Source organism: Hypomesus transpacificus, chromosome 22, assembly GCF_021917145.1.
Source record: "Hypomesus transpacificus isolate Combined female chromosome 22, fHypTra1, whole genome shotgun sequence".
Lineage (NCBI taxonomy): Eukaryota > Metazoa > Chordata > Actinopteri > Osmeriformes > Osmeridae > Hypomesus > Hypomesus transpacificus.
The window spans coordinates 1,131,020-1,151,537 of NC_061081.1; positions in this window are offsets into that span (position 1 = coordinate 1,131,020).

Here is a 20,518-nt window from a genome sequence, read left to right on the forward strand (position 1 = left end):
CAATCCACAGACCCACATCCTTATTTTGTGTTGCAGCTCTTGTGAAAAACAGATTGTGGGTGACTGACAGCATGAGTAGACCTGTGATAGCCTGAATGAGTGTATTGAATTCCCTATGGTCAAGTGTAAGACAATTCTTAATATTTTTCTGCTTCCTGAAGATAAACACAGATTAAATTGTTCTTATTACTGATTATGGTTTGATAACTGGCCCCACTCCTGAGAGAAGGCAGTCCACTGAGATTTTATTTATTGCCAGCAACTTAATGTAGATTTAAATGCTAACGTGTCAATCACCCAGCACTTTTACTGTCCCTCTTATACCCCATGATTGAGGGTGCTTTATTCTGTAACATGACGTCAACCCTTCGCTTTTAGTAACTTGGATTGCAGGGTTTGCATGCACTCTTGCACTCAAATAGCTTATCATTTCTTGATGTGTGGTGACTGGTGAATATGCATTTACAGTATGTCACATGGAGAACTTGGATACAAAAACACGCACTAAATCACAATGTGAGAACACACTGAATCCCGCTTGATAAATAGGAAGTCTGTAACACAAAGAAAGGCTTGCACTTGGTTTATTTGATCTGCCTCAGGTCACAGGGTAACAAAGACGGGGAAATTAAAGAAATTGTTTTAGAAGTTGACTTGTATCCATGAAACTTAGACCAAAGTATTTCCTCACAGGCACCTTACGCCAAAAGGACTCAGTGAGTTCATTTTCTACATGGTCTGATTATTAGGTGGGATATTGACTAATGCTATTTAGGAGAGCACTTTACCGAAGGGCATAGTAACATTGCTCCTATCCAAATCTACAGAAGCTTCTCTCCAGCCATTCCTGGTTGTTCACCTGAAACATAAAACAAGACAAACAGGCAGCAGATGAGGTGCATTTTCCCCTTCATCTGTTTGGCTCCACCTTAAATCATCTGTTATTACTTTTTTCAATCACATTCACTATTTGAAAAGAGCGATTGATGCCGAATAACCACCCTGTGAAATTGGAAAGAATTTCAGGAACAGCTCTCTACTGCTTAGTCCTAGTTTCTGTTTTGTGTGTTCAGCTGTACCTCCTCTGGCATCAAACTAAAATACTTTTTATTTTATAAGAAGTGACAAAGGGACGCACTTACTCTGGATGCATACTGTCATGTTTGTGCTCAGGACCCCCGATGATGTTGCAATATTTTTATCTGGGTGATTTGGCCAGGGCAAACATTTATGTAAAGCAAAAATGGTAACATTCAGAGGATTGCTGAGTTGGACCATCCTCGATGACTCATTTGATGATTGTCTAGAATGTATGTAAATTACATGTAAATTAGTGCCGGGGTCGTGTCATTTCCTGTGTTGACTGTCTCTCTGTCATCCTTTTAATCAGCCTCAGTTCATCCGCAACCCTTTGTCCTCTGTCAGATACGTCTGGCATTTCCTTTGATAATCTGTTGGGGTGGTTTCGATCTGAGGACATGAAACATCAACAATTCAGATTTAATCATAGCATTAAAAGTCCACTGGGTTTTCTGTTGATGTTCATAGTTCATATCTCATTCAACATCTTCTCAGGACTAATAGATAGATAGATGTGTAAACAATAATAACAGAAACATATATTTAATTACTTATCAGTAAAAAGGTTGCCATGGGTTTTTCCATTGATTGTTGTAGATCACCATAGAATGATGCAGAATCAGAAGTCAGATTAACAGGAGGAAAAAAAACTCTGTTCCATCAAAATATCTGTTTTATTAGGCTTCCATTTCTGATTATCAAGATAGTTCAAACAAACTGCTTATTACCGGCAGTTTGATTCTTAAACTGAAACTGAAAATCAACATTTCACATAACTCTGTGTTGGAGGAATAGCTCATGGCAATGGCAGTTTTAAGCAGTCCTTCTTTTTAGAAGGTCCTGGACCAGACCAGACCACACCTGATATGTATTTTGACAGTATGTAAGTACATCATTGTCAGCTATGACTGTTTGGGCTTGTACAGTCAGTGCACTGTTGTTCCTCCAGGGAGGATCCCAGACATACACGACAATAGGAGGAAGTCCGTATAAGATCAGGCTTACAGTTAAGGCTGGTGAAACCAGTCCCCAAGGCCCAGGGTGGAGAGGAGAGGAAGGAAAGATAAATGAGAAGAGAGAAGAGGTCAGGAGAGGAGAGAATAGATGGGAGGGAACACAAGAGGAGGGAAGAGGAAAGAAGGAGTCAGGAGAGGAGACAATGGAGGACAGGGGAGGCTGGGCCTGTAATCCATACTGTAGGAAGCTACAGCCCACAGGGTCAGGCTTTTCACAAGTTGGCCTCTGTCCCCATCACATCCTCTGGCAGAACAATGTACACTGGATAAGAAGCCTCCTAACCCTGCTCTCTCAGAGTGTCTGTGTCTGTGTGTGTGTGTGTGGGTGTGGAGGAGGGGGGGGGGGTGTTAGCAAGTTGCATTCGCACACACATTCACAAGTCATCACAAATCATCAAACTTGCAGTTGTAGTTAATGTGCAGTAGGACATTTGTGCCCCACCAAACAAATATGAATTATTCAATGGCAACTAGTATGGAAGTGAAACAGGGAAAGACTACATTAATTATCTTTTGCAAATCTTATTCAGACTCCTCAGTCCTAACGTACCAGCAAAATGTCTTAGCCACCTCTATTACTTGCCTGCCCTGAAAAGCATTTGTCTTATTATTCATCTTAGTGGTCACTAAAAACACCTAGATCCCAGGGGAACTAAATGGCTGGCATTCAAGGCCACGTCTAAACTATTTGGAGGTGAGTGCATGTATCACCCCTTACGGCCGTGCCATTAATACCAATGAGAGAGGACCGGTGGACAAGATGCAGGTGGAAGATTAAACACCATAGATTAGTGACTGTTCTTCATACATATTTCATTTGGTCTCACATCCATCATCTGTAGAAAGATGTTACTACCTTTCTGACTCTTTGCATGTTAGCATTTCAGTTTAATTGTGCAGTCCCGACTAAATACATTTAGTTTAGGGAATTCTAGCCTCCCTCTGTTGGCAGTCTACTACATCACCTAAGGCATTGATTTGACCCTGCCTGACACAGGGTGGAAAGGCATTCAGATCATTACAGTAACTGATGGTGATTGATTTCCTCATTTATTGATATTTAGGTAATGGTGTGAAATGATAGGCAAAATGAAAACATTTTGTACAGAAAATAAGGCTGTCAAATAAATCCATGTTAAACGTTCCTTGTTCTATTCTAAAAAGACAGTTATACACCATCCCTAGTAGACGTTCTCTGGTTATCTCACACCGGCATGAGACTCTGATTAGGTGGGTGGGAGATTAACGAAGAATAAAACAGAATACATTGAATACAAACAAGATTGTATTTAATTATTTCTTATTTCTTATTTATTATTATTACTTCTTATCAGTCTCTGCAAGGGCAGCTATGTGTCATGGCTCCCACTCCTACAGCATATATTCTGCACACTGTGGTTACTTGGATTAATCTATAATAAGATCACACTTTCTGAACTGCTATCACTATCAAATTCTCAATGGGTCAAACCCTCGCTAAAACAACCACAGGGCAGCCCTGCATGTCTTTACAGTGGGTTTGACTTTGTTTTAGGACAATTCCTAAAACCTTTTGAAAATAAGCATTTAAGCTCATATGGCTGGAAGGAATGTAAACTGTGTTGTGATTGTTTATCTCGATTGGCTGTTTGTGAGATTACCATGTTTGTGTAAGAGGTTGGGGGAGCCCGGCGCAGGGTCTGAAACTAGCCAGAACCACCCGACATCAGCACCAGCCTTGATACTGAAGGCTAGAACAGCACTCAGCTAGTTACAAGGAGGTGGTAGGTCCCACACCACCATTGTAGAGCTTGCTAGTTGGATAACTATCTAGATTGGTTAGCTAGAGATTGTGGAAACTGCTGGTTGGCCTGGATTGCTGTCAGGGAAAAATCGAAACTAAGTCAAACCTAAAAGCTTCTAAAACTAATTTTCTGGAAACTGCACATTGATTTATAAGATTAGATTGGATTCAATTAGAGATTTAATCATCCTCAAAGTGAAATTAAGATGTAACAGCAACCCCAAGAAGATGTAATGGTTCTACATGGTGGTCAGGGAACAAGCAGGTCTATGTTGATTTGTCTAAATACAGTGAGTTTGTCACATGCCCACCATGTGAATTCACACACACACACGCACAAACACACACATACGTCATTCACTCACACATTCATAAACACTCTCTACACAACAACAACCTAATCTCAACACATACTGCTCACACATATTGAAGTGGAAGACTTGCCAGGAATCTCAGAGGCTGTTCCCACAGGGTGAAACGGTTGGCTATTGGGAAATGGAAAATCAAACTCAAGCTGGTCTCACTGGACAAATGCATCTATACTGTAATTGTCTTTCTTTCTCCTCATCACTCAATTTCTCTCACCCTCTCTGTCTCTCTCTGTCTCTCTCTCTTCACACACACCAGATTTACGCACACCAGTGCCCTCAAGACAAATGACTTAGGAGGTGTGGGCAGTGCCAGACACACAGAGGAAGATTAGTATAGAGCAGGTTGTTTAACTGGTACCATCGCCAAGCAACACAAACAGTCCACAGAGAGTTTGACCCCCACTGCCCAAAGCCATTGGAGAGCCAACATAGAACACTTAAATGTAAATGACAGCACATGCTGGCAATTCGTTTGCAAAAACAGCCCTTAGCCGGTTACTAATGAGAATCTGTGCCCAGAAGCAATTATCTGTTACAATAGACGTGGAAATAATAGAAAATAAGGCAGGTATTTGAAGAGGATAAATTATTTTAAACAACAATTTTGAATGTGTTACTTGTCACGGAGGACTGGAAAAATACAAAATACAGGTATTTACAAGTGGAGCATTAACATTAAAAGAAAAAAATATATATACAGTACCAGTCAAAAGACTTTTGACTGGTACTGTATATTATTTGTATATTGTCTCTCAATGTCAGTCTTGGCTTCTTGTGTTTGACTGCGTTGTTTCCTTGTTGAAGGATTCAGGTATAGATCATTGGTAAAGTATAGCATTTGACTGCAGATTAAGAGATTCAAATTCCCTGCATGTCACTTTGGATCAAAGCATCTTCTAACTAAACAGTTTTATTATTATTATAAACCCCCAACCACAGCACAAACCTCATTTCCTATAAGGTATAATCTTGCAATTCCAAAAACACTTGGGCCTGCTGGGCTAGTGGGTTCTGAAAACCTGCAAAGCTTCAGTAGTGCTAAACTGATGACGCAGGATGAAAACGCAGCAGCGAGCGTTTTCTTCTCAAGGTTATGGCAACATAGAGATGATCAGTGTCAGTATTCTAGAAGCATGTCTGTAAGGAGGAATGTAACATTTTACCCTGCATGACCGCATGAGCGAAACAGTGGAGATGTCTGTGGTGCCTGTGATTCAGTAGTATCTTGATCTTTAACCTTCTTTCACCATGATTTGTTAGGATAGGAACATACAGGAAATCCATTGATAAACAAACTTTACTGCAGAGCCTAGTTAGGGTTATGGATGCAGTAGTAGCTTCAACAGAACAAAAGTAAAACTAACTAAATGTGGGAGAGACAGAGAGGGAATGACATGAGTAAAAGGGCCTGGGCTGGATTCGAACCCAGGTCGTCGCGGTGAGGCCAGTATGAGGCATACAGTAGACCGGTGAGTCACATGCAAAATGAAACAACTTTCCAAACTGATGAGTGATGATTCTCAGGGCTTGAATATGTTGTATTTGGCTCTTTTCCTTTGCTCGAAACAAGTCATTAGAGTCGTATATTCCCAAAAGTCCAGTGTGGATTGGAACCCCACCTCAGCAACTACCTCGTCCTTCAGGTTGTCTCTCCAAACACATTAACATAGAACCGTTTTACCCAGAGGATCATCATGATTAAAGTGTACCCACACGTTCCCCTCACAGAAACACGAGGCTGGGTATTACGAAATCAGAGGATAAAGTCCCTTTTAATATGTTATCGACAACAAAGAAGATATTTAATTAGCCCTGCTGGCAGATTGTTTCATCCCCCAGTTGATCTAAAATAGGATTAATATCGTGCACACACCTGAGTGCCATTTTAAATGCGTTTAGCATACTGAGGGGAGAGCGTTTATATATTTATAGATCAATTTTTATTTTTATGAACGCAAATTGCTCATCCAAGCAACTTCACAGGCAACACTGCTTGTCATAGGATCCCAAACAACACACCTGCAGAATTTCAACTTCATACAATACCCAGCTCCAGTACTCTAGAAAATCGAGCCACACAAACAGAAACATACATAGACACACAGAGATTTCTGCCTTAGTTGGATATATTTTCCTCAGCCATGTGGTGCTATCGCATGCAGAGCCCCAATATTCTACAGATGGTGGGCTGAGCCTCCACAATTTTCATGGCTTTCACATGTCAACACAACCTTTTCTGCCTTGCCAACCCGCCAAGAAGATTTTCCACCAAGATCAGGCGGATGTGTATAGATAAGGGGCTGGAATACTCATTTCATCACAAATCTTTCAAAAAAAATTCAGCATTTTATTTTTCAATTAATTGGGGAAAATTTGAGAGAGGAATGGGTATAATAACAATTTATTTTATATGAGCTATAATTGAAATGATCACACTTGGATCAGCTTTTGTGTTTAAGTATTTATAGTGTTTGGCTAGTAAGGGTTCCTGTGTTCTAGCTCTGCATTTAACTCTGTTGAGCCGAATATAAAACACACACATACAGACACACAGGCATACACTGGCCTACATGTATTTGACCTACTTAAAATCCAAACACTCACTCAAACAGTACTTACTTTCTGAGCTAATTAGGGTATAACTCTGTGTTTTGATGACATGACAGTACAAGAGGTTTCAGGTTCAAATCTCCTGCTTTGGAAAAAAGTGTCTGCCAAATAAATACAGTATTATTATTATTATTATTATGAATAGGTCTACCTAGGGATGGTCTTATATGTGTCGAGAATCTGTCCTATTGCCGGAATCTGGCCCGATCCCACAATTGGATTTTAGCTTTCTAGTGTTTAACTGCTGTTTGCAGGTGTCAAAAAGCTAAACTTTGACATCTATTACACACACACATAGTACACACAAACAAACAAACAAACACACACACACTCAATCCCCACACGCACGCTCATCCTATTGGCCCCTGGTTGACACTGTGTGTCGTTCCCACTTGTGAAGCAGAGACCCAGTTCACAGACAGAACTCTCCGGGGGCTCGCTCCGTGTACTGTGTGTGTCCTCCCATCGCACAAGGGCCCAACAGGCTCTTTTCTCACGCTGGACACACACATCTGTGAGTGTGTGTGTTTGGATGAATCAGTGTTGATATGTACATACACCCGTATGTGTGTGCATGTGTCAGGGTTACGGACCACATGTGCTTGCCTGGACACCTATTTTCGTGTGGTTAAGAGCTTTTTGTGATCCTGGTGGTGGTGGTGGTGGGGAGGGTGGGGGGTTGGGAGGGTGGGGGGGACCAGAGTTTCCAGCCCCAAACAGCTTCCATCTCCCTGAGCCCCAGGAGCCCCCCCCCCCCCCGCCCCCCCACTGCGAAAACACAGTCACATTATCCCGGGTAACCCCTTGTTCACCCGTGAAATCCAACCATTCCTTTTCATAGACCAAAATGTCTGTTGCCAACCCCTCCCCCCCCCATATCCCCTGCCTCCCCTCCTCCACCAGCACCCCAGCCCGCCTTTCTTCCTACCCAGGTCGGCACCTCTGGTGGAAACTCATTCTCATCATTCCATTCCACTCCGCCTGTGAGAATATATCCCTTTTCCCCTACCAACAAAAAGTGACAAGTGCGTTACCCAAAGATGAACTGTGAGAACACGTTTATTTCCACTGTCTGGTCTGCTTGAATCCTCAGGTCATCATGTATGGATCTACAGTCGGCCTACTCACACTATGAAATTACTATGATCCAATCGTCTAGTGCCTAGTGCTTGGCAGTGGCATGCCCATCGTGATGGCTATAATTCATGTAACGTCACCCCTTCTTTTAATATTCGTCACATTGTGGTCTCTCTCTCTTTCTATCTACCTATCCATGCAAAGTCAGGAGTGCATTTGTCTGAGGCATCCACTGATTGCGAATCCTCTTTGAAGATGCTTTCAGGACACTTCAGCCTTAATGGACTTTAAAGAGGCAGTGGAGGCAGTGGAGGCAGGGGTGGAGGGATGAATGGGTGATGGCGGGGGGGGGTCTTGTTCTGTTCCGTGGGCTTGTCCATCCTTTTTTTACAGCGTCATTCTTTGTGACAACGGCAGAAATGAAGGGAAGACCGACAAGCAACGAGGAAGACAGGAATGTAGGCACAGATGTGTGGTTGACAGAGGGCAGGCGTTTGGCAGTGTGGTGTGATGGGTAAACGGGGAAAATAACCGCGACAGACAGTGCATCAGCTCACCACAGATTAATTTATTTTTTACATCCATTGTGTCATTGTAAAACATTTTAATATATGAACAGAATGTTGGGTTTATTTGATGTCATTGAAAGCTATGTCAGATCAACATGTCCGTGTATTCATTTAAAGTCAAGTATGAAAGTGAACATCAGTATTACAGTGGTTGATACAGTGGTTGACTGTACAGATAACACAAGTAATGTACATTGACATAATACATTTAAATAATGTATCAGACACTTATATCCAAAGCGACATACAAAGTAGCATAATGTGCTGTACATTGGTACAAAATCTGTAGAAAGATTAGAATGTCTTTGTTTGAATGTCACCTCAGAGCTTGCGAGGGGCTCATTTGGCAAGGCTTCTAAAAGCCTTTCCCAGCTGGTGTCACATGTGGAGATTTGTTTAGTTCACATCCCGCCAAAACGGTCTCAATGGAAGTCTAGCTGTAACAACTGAGGCAATTATGCAATCAAGGCATACCCATACCCTTTCTGCTTTAATTGGTGCTGTGTAAATAACCATCTGCCCAAAAGGAGTGTTTGGGATTGTTTGCGTAATAGTGCGTGTGCACATAAAATAAGCAATTTGTCAAATATAGAGTATGTGTGTTTAATAATGTACTGCTGAATAAATACATGTGATGATTTATGATTGGCTAAGATTATGTGGGTGATCAGTACCATTGGAGTTAAGAATAAGTACAATGTACGGTCCAGGCAACCAACCGAAAAAGTCAAATCCAACATCCCTACAATCCAAGACAGTCACTTCTCAATCTCACGTCTGTCTAACTCTAACACATCTTTCATGGCAAGCTGGCCGGGTGGCAGGCCTTTGGGCAGAAATCATACATTTACATTTAGTCATTTAGCAGACGCTCTTATCCAGAGCGACTTACAGTAAGTACAGGGACATTCCCATGAGGCAAGTAGGGTGAAGTGCCTTGCCCAAGGACACAACGTCCTTTGGCACGGCCGGGAATCGAACCAGTGAACTTCTGATTACTAGCCCGATTCCCTAACCGCTCAGCCATGTGACTCCCACTACATAGACTAGCACTACAGGCTTAACTTTGTGGATTGGTTCAAACACACAGCACACTTGAACCTAGAGTGATGACAGGGGTGAAGCGAGTTTGGATTAGGTTTGCTTAGCTGGTTTGAAGAGGCCCACCCATATTCACTGAACTGTGGAGGCGACACGTGTCAAAGGTCAAACAAACTCATAAATATGAGATTGTTCCAACCTTGGCGGTTTATTCATAAGGGCCAGGGAGTGTTACTCTGGGTGAAGAATGACAATCTGGGAACAGGTTAAAGGTCCCATTTGGTTAATGTGCACCACTAAACCGGTTCCTTTCTAATTCAGTTTGTTGAAAATTCCTGTCTTTTAATAAATACAAAACCAAACCAACTCATTGGAGATCAGTGGCAGATTCCACTGTCTGAATCATTTAGTGATGCATTTTGTGCTGCAACACATACAAACACACACACACACACACACTGTGGCCACCCTGGAGCTCTGGGGTCAGGTGATACAAGAGAGATGTTGCTGTTTCCCGATCCATGGCCAGCAAACGAGGAGCACAGCTGCACCTCGTCTGCTGACTGGGGAGAAGTACAGCATTGAAGCCGACCTGTGCCCAGATCAGGGAGTTTGGTTGAAGGAGCAGGAAAGGCTCTACTCTGTGTCGCCAGGTTTAAAAGTCAGGACCTCGATGAGCTGCACCCTGGAGAGTTCTTCAAGCAAGGAGGATTTTGTGTTTCCTTACTTGAAAGATGTTATTTATTGAACAAATGCCTTTTTTGGGGGGCTTAAACCATCCATGTATGTGGGTGTGTCTTCATTAGAAGAGGTCAAACCCGGAGCAAGCTCCCTGGGTGCCACAACGCACTCTCCGTAAGCTACAATGGTGGTCTGTTACACTCTGTTAAGAGCACAAGCTCTTAATGCTCTAATTAGTCTTTCAATGTAATTACACTCATTAAGCGTATTAAAGCTACACTGTAGGGAAACAATAAATGGCAAAGCCTCAAATTGTGTTGTTTTTTGGTTAATCAGAAAAAGGGCAGGCATAGGACCTTCTTTGTTTTACTCGGAGCAAGACAGACCACAAAATAATTTGTTGACTTTGGCTGCACAGGGGAGACCCAGGGAACCACATGCAACAGTTCACCCAGGGGTTTTATGTTATTACATAACCCAAACGTTTCCAAAACTCTTAATTGCTGGACAAATTTAGACTGATGCTAATAGCAAAAGTTGAGAACAGTAATAATAGCTTTATTTGTACTAACAATGCCCTGGAATCAAAGCTCCTTTTAAGGTTATCAACCGTAAATGTGTGGCTCGGAGATCAGTGGTCAAGTTTTTACTTATCATGACCAAAGGTTCAGTCAGAAACTGTTGCTGAGTAGTACTGACAGTTTATCAACATTCCAAGCGCCTATTCCAAATTTCATCACATGGTGCCAAGTAAACGCCTGTATAATGAATTCTTTGTCTGACAGAGTGTGAACACAACCACTTCAAGGCTGATGCTTATTGTGGGGTGCGGGGATACAAATCAAAATACATTTGTATTCATGTTGACAGTCATTTAACGGAGACATGTGCAGTACAAAAGATATTCAGTGCTTGCAGTCATACTGTAAACTGTTGCATTTTGCAGGGCACTGCAGATATACAGTATTTCAGGGAGTGCTCAGGGAGGAATCATGTTTTGTGAAGAGTGAAAGAGTGGCCAAATGTGTTTCACAATTTTTTCAATGCAAGGCGACATCCTTCTTGTTTAGTGTGACCATACACCATCGAGTGCAGTTTCAGTGAAGTACCACAACATCAATAGAATTCATGATTTAATTATCTTCGATCATTCACTTATGCGTTCATCCATTCAATCAGTTTGTGGACTTGTTCCTTCTTTGACTCATTTGTTGATTCGCTCGTTCATTTTGATGATGAATAAGTAATGTGATGTGTAGCTCCGCAGCGAAGCTCTCTAGTTTGGAAACTACGAAAGCCTGTCTGAATGAAGATGGAATAACGGATCATCAGAGAAGAGCTCCCCAGACTCTATCCGCTCGCCTTAACTGCTTCGCTGCTCCTAATTCAAATGATTCATTTCATTCCCGTGGCATTTCAATTTGTAAAATGACTCCCATCGTATATATCTCCGGGACATCCACCAGTACTGTTTGCCAAGAGTAGGAGAAGCACAGCAACATATTCTGATACTAACAGGATTGGACCGGGAGAAATATTAGACTGACAGTGACAGTATTTCCCTGTTCGTACAGTTTGAGTGAAAGGCTTCATACTTCACAGTTGAGCGTCAGGGCTGAACAAGATGACAGGCTCTGTCGGAACCTGGATGTGAACCACCAGGAACAGATGGCACATCTGCAGAGTGGGAAGCAAGGGATGTAGTTTGGGGGGTGGGAAAGGTAGCGAAAAGAGGGAGGGAGAGGGAGACGGGAGAAGAAGATAGCGTGATGCAGAAGAGAAAAGAACAGGCCTGTGTCACGATGCGGATAATCTAAATCCTGATGAGATCCAGGTACTATGTGTTAGTAAAAGAATACTGGGGGAGAGGGAGCAAGCATCGCAGTGCAGTGAGTTTGTTTGGGGAGGGTTACTGAAGGCAGGGAGAATTAAATGGTGCTGTGGTGGTTTTCAGTCAAATGTTTCACCCACCGGGTGGCTGACCAGAGAGAGAGAGATAGAGAGAGAGAGAGAGAGAGAGAGAGATAGAAGGAGAAGAAGCCTCCCTGTGTTTTGTGTCTGTCTCCCTGGGTGTGTATTCTGGTCCTCGTTTTGTCTCTCTCCCCTGATTCCTGGTCCCCTGTGCTACAGTTTCGTACCAATCTCTCAGCTGTTGCCTGTTGTGATGACTGTTATGATTGCCAGTTGTTGCCCCTCAGACATGGGAGTATCTCCTCAGTGCTCCTGATATCTAAAAATACATTCTTCCGTTCCTTTTGATCCTGTCTTCCTGCTTTTCCCTGTCCCTGCAACAGGTGGTTGAAAGTGTCAAAGACCTATTAGAGATATAAGTACTCCACTTAGCTGTCATGTTTCTGAAAGGTCTGTAAGTAATCAACCTTTAAAATGACTGGTTGACTGAGTCCCAGGGTAGACCAAAATTGCTAAGCCTCTCTAAGATGAGCCATCCTTTAGATGCCCATGTCGATGCACCACAGACCAGATCAATAACACTTGAAAATATACCAAGTGACAGTAGAGCCACACTGTGGGACTGTGATATTTGGTCTGGCCAACCTAATCTAAGCCAGTGATTGAAAAGCGTCCCGTGTCCTGCGTCCAGGCGACTGAATGGGCATCCTCACATGCTCTGCTGGAGTTTTTCTTGGCTCTGTGAATCCTTCAGCCTTACAAACCTTCAAGGTATCATAACTGGGCAGTGGAGTGACCCAATCTGACACCACCAGTCTCTGTGTGCGCCCATTGTATGTGAATGTGTGTGTGTGAGAGTGTGTGTGAGAGAGTGTGACTGCACGTGTGCGACGCTTCAGCGGTTATAGGACTGGTATTTGGAGGGTGTCTGCTTGAAGATGAAACGTCCACACAAGCCTGCAGCCAGAACCAAGCATTGCCAACTTTCCCTGGGTTTAAGCTGTAAAGTACCAATGGCAGACTTTTCTAAATATGACCCATGATTTCCAGTCACACTAGGGAATGCAACTATAGTGCACAGTGCTGAACCATGCGTCCAAGCTTTCCCTAACAACTTCAGCTACATACGTATTCATCCCAACATCACACGTTCAGAGGGTGCATTAATGCTGTTGTGTATTCTGTTTTCCTCACTTCAGAATGATTTTGAAAACTGACTTCCGGATATAGTGAAATGCCTTCTGGATATAGTGAAATGCCTTCTGGGTATACTGAAATGCCTTCTGGATATAGTGAAATGCCTTCGGGTATACTGAAATGACTGGATGTAGTCAAAATGTGCTCACACTCTTACATTCTCTAAGATTCTTACTCATCCTAATAAGACTTGAGCGTTGCATATGAGTGTGTGAGTGTGTTTCACATGCGTTTCATATGTATGTTTTTGCTCTTTCTTGTAAGTTGCTTTGGATAAAAGCCTCTGCAAAAAAATTACTTCAGTTGTATGAATGCATTTGAAAATTTCACATGTGAACGTGAATGCGTTTTATATATATCAATAAGAGCATTTCACATACGTGGATGTGACTGTTCAGTAGTATGAATGTGTGTGCAGATTTCACATGTGAATGGGTTTCACACGTTTGTGTAAGAACAGTCTGAATTATTTCCTTAACTGACCCTCATACAAAAGACTGCTCTCGATTCAGACGATCACCAACATGTCTGCATAATTTGTGTTGGGCTGCGGACGTTCTAGAACGCATGTCAGCCGTGTGTACTGAACAACTTCCCCCGTCCTCTCCTCCTCTTCCAGCTGTTGTGGGAAATACATGCCCCTCTCCTCAGGTTCCCGCACTCAGCTTGTTTTCTTCTGCTGGACGACACAAACGACAAACACAAACATGCTAATTACTCTGTCCTGACCTCAGCCTGCACATGCACACAAACATAAAAAAACCTTTGTTGTCTCTGTTTTGTCCTCAGAGATGATGGTGTTCCAGGTCAGTTCACATAACCCTGCTGTTAGATAATCCACTTTGCCGTTCCCAAACGCATGGGGCTCAAGTGTACTCATTTTCTTCTTGATGATACAGCATGGAAAGCTTCAGTCTGGGGTGTGTGCTTGTGTGTGTGGGGGGGGGGGGGGGGGGGGGGGGGGGGGCTTGAGGCATCTCCAGATTTCCGTAACAGACCGCAATGACAGAGAAAAGGTAGGCTTCACTTCAGTGACTCACTTCAGAACTGCTGATGGTGACAAAGTAACCTGTCCCACAACCACTTGTAACTGTTCACTCTGCCATCAGTACACTGACTTTGTGAAATGATCAAGCCTTTACTGTAACATACCCCAACAATACACCAAGCCCCCCCTGCTGTGCCCTCCCCCAAAAAGAGGGTTGGTATAAAGAAGGAGCAAGTACACTAGCATGTCTTTTCTGTTTAAGCTGGCATGCCTCTGACGGAGTGAGAAAAGGAGGGGAAGAGAGAGAGGGGAGAGAGGAAGGACAGAAGGAGGTGTGTGACACGTCCCTGTGGGGGCTACGTCTCCGTCTGCTTCCAGCGGATTTGCCTCCATCTGGAGCAACAGGTCATTACTAACGTAGCCTGGCAGTGACATACAGGAAGGCAGGCTGGCAGGTGCCTGGGAGAACACTCAAAGGTGTGTGTGCCAGCATGTGTGTTTGTGTCTGTATTGCTTCCCTACACAACCTGACACAGGTGGGTTGAATGTGAACACCTCACCTCAGTCTCACCTCGAGACCTCCGGAGACGAGGAGTACACAGTATTCTTGCTTTATCAGGGGTCAAATACAGATAGGTTCCGGTGGGGGACCGTGTGTAGGTGTGCATTATAAATCATCGGTCTTGTAGCTAGTCTCGGTCCGCGTTGGCTTCCAGGCTCCAGCTAATTCAGCTAAAAACATTCAATATCGAATCATGAGGTCAGGTTTGATTGCTGTAAGAGACCATCAATGCCCATTCATCTTCTATTCACAGAGTACAGATTGCTTGCTCGCCAGACTCCCTTTTCCCTTTGGATTGATGGCATCCCTGCCGACCGTCCAGTCTGCCAAGGCCAGGAACTGGGAACTGCCAGTCCAATCTCATAATTCTAAAAATAAAGACACTCATCGAAATTCAATTTCTGAAAAGGCACTCTGCCGCCCATGCATATTTTACAGTAGCCGTGTTAGCATCAAAACAATAGATAAATGCCTCAGTAGATTCTTAGTGTGTTAAATGAAAAATGACAGGCTCAGACAGAAGCACCAACTCTGAGTTACCAGCAGAATATTGATGCAGGCTGAATGGCAACAATAGAAGGACACAAAGGTGTGGTAATGTCCCTGCCAGGGAGAGTCCTCGTGTTTGACTAGTCCACATCCCGAGGCCTCTTAGACAGACGTAATGCAGTCCAGACTGTTCCCCCCCCAACTAGTTCTTCAAAAATACAGAGGGTTCAATGGGGACCGATTGATGAGAAAGGTAAAAGGAAAGTTTGTATGTGTGTAAGAAAGAGAGAAAGGGATCTGTGAGAGTGTGAATATTTGAAAGAGAGAGAGAGAGAACGGGCAAGAGAGTGGGACGTGTGAGAGAAAGAGAGAGAGAGTGGGAGTACGTTAGAGAATGAGTAAGAGAGCAAGCGAGATTTAGAGCGTAAAAGAGAGAGAGGAAGAAACGGGGGGAATTGATAATCTCTCCTTTCTCTACAGCAGTGAGACGAACTCCAGCAGCAGTGTTTTGGCACAGAACATTATGCCACGCTCAGAACACCATCGTTTTAAAGCAGTGACTAAAAAATGATATATATCCTGCTGTGAGCAAGAAACTGTTGAGAGCTATACAGATGTATACCAACAGCCTTCACAACAGATGACTAAGAAAACTACAGTACTATATTGAATCGCTGAGGTCTATCCTATATTCTCCAAAACATCATCAATCTTGTTCTCTTTGTTTCTTTCGTTTAATCAATTTTCCCTCTCAACTTACAGTGTGACAGCTCATGAAATACAACTATGTTTTATATCTCTAATTAGGATTTATGTGCCTGTGGTGCTTGCTCTGTCTGTCTGTCTGTCTGTCTGTCTGTCTGTCTGTCTGTCTGTCTGTCTGTCTGTCTGTCTGTCTGTCTGTCTGTCTTTCCGTCTTGCCTGTTTGCTCATCTGCCCGTCTGCCTGCCCATCTGCCTGCCTGTCGGTCTGCCTGCCTGCCTGCTTGCCGCTAGCAGAGCAGCCTTTACTGTCACTCTATTGACAAAAGCTATGTTATTGTCTTTATCTCTTTTCCTTTCCTATTATCTATTTCTCTCTTCCTCCATGGATTGGTCTCTTGACAAGAGTTTTGTACCTGACCCATAGGTCACCTACTTGTAAATATCTGCTGTTACTGGCAATATCTGGATTGTTTACGTAATGAACACACACCTGCACACACCCACTCACGCACACACACACACACACTCAAACTTCCCAACAAGTTCTGTCAACAATTATGAATCATGTTTTCACGGAGCCCCTGACAGTGAGAGGTTGTGAAAATAAATATTTGTTCCCTTTCTCCCCGTCACACTTCATAGAAAAATTGAATTTGAGATTTGAGATCTGTCTACTGCTCAAGTCTTTGTCTTGGGGCAGTACTTAGAGCTTAATTTCCACACTCTGTTCAATGCACAAGGTTGTGCCTTCTCGACAAATTAGATGTTTGTTCTCACTTTTTACTTTGATCATCTGATTCAGGAAGGCTTGGTGCACCACATGTGGGCTTTATTTTCACATCACTTGAAAGAGAGTGCCAGAAGTCTTCCATTATGCTTATATTACTGTTCATCTATGTATTAATTTCGGGGCAACGTCATTGTAATTGTGCCACTGTGAGTCTATGGAATATTACTTAAAGTTATGTTTCATAAGCACATACTACCCTCCATAATGAGAAATATTTCACTGATTTGTGAAATGGCCCTCTTAGGTATGCAGTGAAACAATCATTCAAATTCTTAGTTTGAGCAGTTGACTGTAGGGGCAGCTTGAATGCAAAGCATCTGTCATCAAGTCTTTAAATGTGGTGCAGATGTCACCTGTGCAACCTCTCTTCCTCATAAGATGGGGGTGTAAGCAGAAAACAGTATTAACATAATTGAGCTTCATTTTAATGAGAGCCCAGTGGACTAATTGCAGGCCCAGTGGAAAATTGCTTAGATTCAGCAATTTTGTCCTTGCTTGCCAAGAAACATCCAAAAAATGTTGTGGCTGAATATCGTCCATACTCCATCACTGCCCCACTGATTGGAAGCACCGACAGTCCTTTCACAGGGATTGACATCACAGCTTTGTCCAGAGTGCCTTCAACTGAATGGTGAAATCATTGATTCTACATGCCTGCGACGCACAGCAGGTGCGGTACGGGGAAATGAAATTTAAAGAGAGAGGAAAAGAGAGAGGAAAAGAGAGAGGAAAAGAGAGAGGAAAAGAGTTGGGAGATTATATTGGGAGACAGAGAGAGAGATAATAGAATAATAAAGACAGAGAAACAGACAGATCCTGCACACTGCCCACAGTTTACAGAAACTAATGACGTGTGTGTGTGTGTGTCATTTTGGAACCCATTCCCTCTCCTGTCGGCCACGCCTGGCTTCTCTCACAGAGGAGGGTCAGCTGATCAGACATGTGAATCGGCCTTAACCCAAGAGAGCCCCTTACTAATGATCCTCTGTGTGACTGATCAAGGGACAGCAACACCTGTCTGTGGTCTGCGTCTGAATTTGGAGGAGGCCACTAGAAGCCCTGGCACTGTGCCAGGATACACAACCCAGCTATTTGGGACAGAGGACTCCCAGAGGCATGGTCTAAGCAGCGTCCACATGCTGAGCAGTGGATAACGGCACGGGGTGTGTCGAGGAAGCCGATGTGAGCACACACAAACACACAGACAGAGCATAATGTCTCAAACACACGCGCACACACATTTGCCTCTGCTATGCTCATAAAACCAACAAGTGCAAACTCGATGTTTAGGTCCACGCTGAAACATAAAAGTGAAATATTTGTGCAATTACTCACTTCAAGGTCTATCACAGGCTGCGCTTTTCTGTCACAGAAACAACTTCAAGCCTGTAACACATACACCCTCCTACACACACCACACACACACACACACACACACACTCATTCCCATTCTAGAGGCACACCAGAGGGTAAATCTTATTAAAGTGAGAATCATAAATAAACCTTCACCACTCATGGGTTGTCAGGTAGCAAAACAAATTGACTTGACTTGCCAAGTCAAGTCTCAAAATTCTAATCTAGACCAAGCAATGTCCAAAGTGTTTCTGATTACTGTAACTGTTTTTAGAACTGCAGTCATGGCATTATAAATGCAGGAACATTTTTCTTGAAAGTTTTCTGTAAAAAAAAACCATAACAATGTATATATCTTGATGAAACGTGTCTGCTTGTGTTGAGAGGAAGAGAGAAAACCAAACTCATCATTCAGCCCACCATGACACAGCACTCTGTACTCACCAGTCTTTCCCAGTGTTCAGTCAGCTTCTACAGTGTCTTAAAACAATCCAAAAAATGCTAGAATGACGTTAATTCAATTTGCTGCAGGTGATGAGATGTGAAGAGATAAGTGCCAGGGTGACGTTGAGGGAGTAATGGAGATGGTAGAAGAGCAAATTAGGAGAGGTAAAGAGAAAAGGGACTCCGCCTCGTCCATTACTGTAATTGTATATATCGGGACAAGTTATCCCTTACTTCCAGAGTGAGAAATACAAGGTGTTGCGTGAGACCTTGATAAATGGTTCAAATTTGTGAGTCTCACGGCGAATGTGTGAGACTTGAGAGCCCTGACATGTGTCTCAGCCAGCTCAGGTGAAGGGAATTAGCTCCCGGTTGGGTTTCACGTTCAAATTCCAGCTAGATTGTGCAGTCCCACACGACCCTGGCTATACTCAGAATCCAGACAGATTTCGCACATCACAAAACCAACAGCTTTAATTGAAATAAATAGGAAAACAACATTGTTTTCTTCAACACAAAACAAACTTATTTCAAATGGAATGTTGAGAAACACAGGGGCACATTTGAAAAGAGAGAGAGAGACAGAGAGACACAGAGAGAGACAGAGAGAGAGAGAGAGAGAGAGAGAGAGAGAGAGAGAGAGAGAGAGAGAGAGAGAGAGAGAGAGAGAGAGGGGAGGGAATGTATAGAACAAAAAAAGACAGAGACAGCTTTTCTCCTGGGGATGAAGCTCACAAGATGACTGTACAACCGAAAGGAACGCCGCGTGCTGGCATCTTGTCTAATCCTCTTTCCAGTCCTCTCTGGTTTATGGTGCAGGAACTGAGAATAGAGGCATCACTGCTTTGGTGGTAGAAATGCCAAAGCAAAACAAAAATAATATGGGGTGGGTTTTGGTGGGAGGTACTGAATGAAAGAATGCAGGTTGCTACGGTACTGCCTGGAGATTGAAGAACCTATGGAGAGGGAGGAATGGTGCTTAGCAAAGCCGATATGACATGCAGTCAGAGCCACCTCAGCAGTGGGTGGAAATGATGGGACTGAGAAAAGTCTTCCATCAACTTTCTTGGGATGGGGTGTGATTGCAATTGCAGAGCGAAGGGATGCGATTGCAGTGCAGTTCTGAAATGCTACGACTCGTTCGGACACAAGGGTGAAGAATTTGAAAACATTGGTAATGTGCCAAAGCAAACCATTCACAACATATGGTTGTGCTGCAGTACATTTGTTAATGTTTATGCTGTTGTCATTTAGATGTGACAACGGATGATTCCATTGGGGGTTTTGGAATCCTGGCAGACTAATATCATTCTAGTGTAAGGCCTACACATGACTGTTAACCCCAAACAAGAAACTTGTTATGTTAAGTTGCTATGGTTTTCAACTTAACTCTTATCAGACAGAAACCAGGCAAGGGGAGACAAACCTGATCAGACAGACAGACAGTCAGACACACACACAGAGACATAAGAGCTTTACCACGGAGTCTCCGAGAGATCAAAACACTTTCTCCATCTCAGATGCCAAAAAGTTTGAAACCTGGATTTCAGCTGGCCTAGCTTAGACCCCATTCATCTGGAGAAGGTTTTCTAGGCCTTGCAGTCACCTGGAGACACAGACGCGATAATTTCTCTCCAAATATCAAACAACACAGATCATGTTCCCCCACTTCATAGCTTAAACCTTTCCAGCCATCTTGGCTTGTAAATTATAATTTATTATGCTTTCAGCATGACAATTCATTATGACTTGAAGTGTTAATCTGGTTTAAAGTACTGAAGCCTGACGTCTGGGGAGAACTCTGTTCTTACATAAAATTTTTCTTGTCTTTGCCTGCTTATCTTTAGAAAAA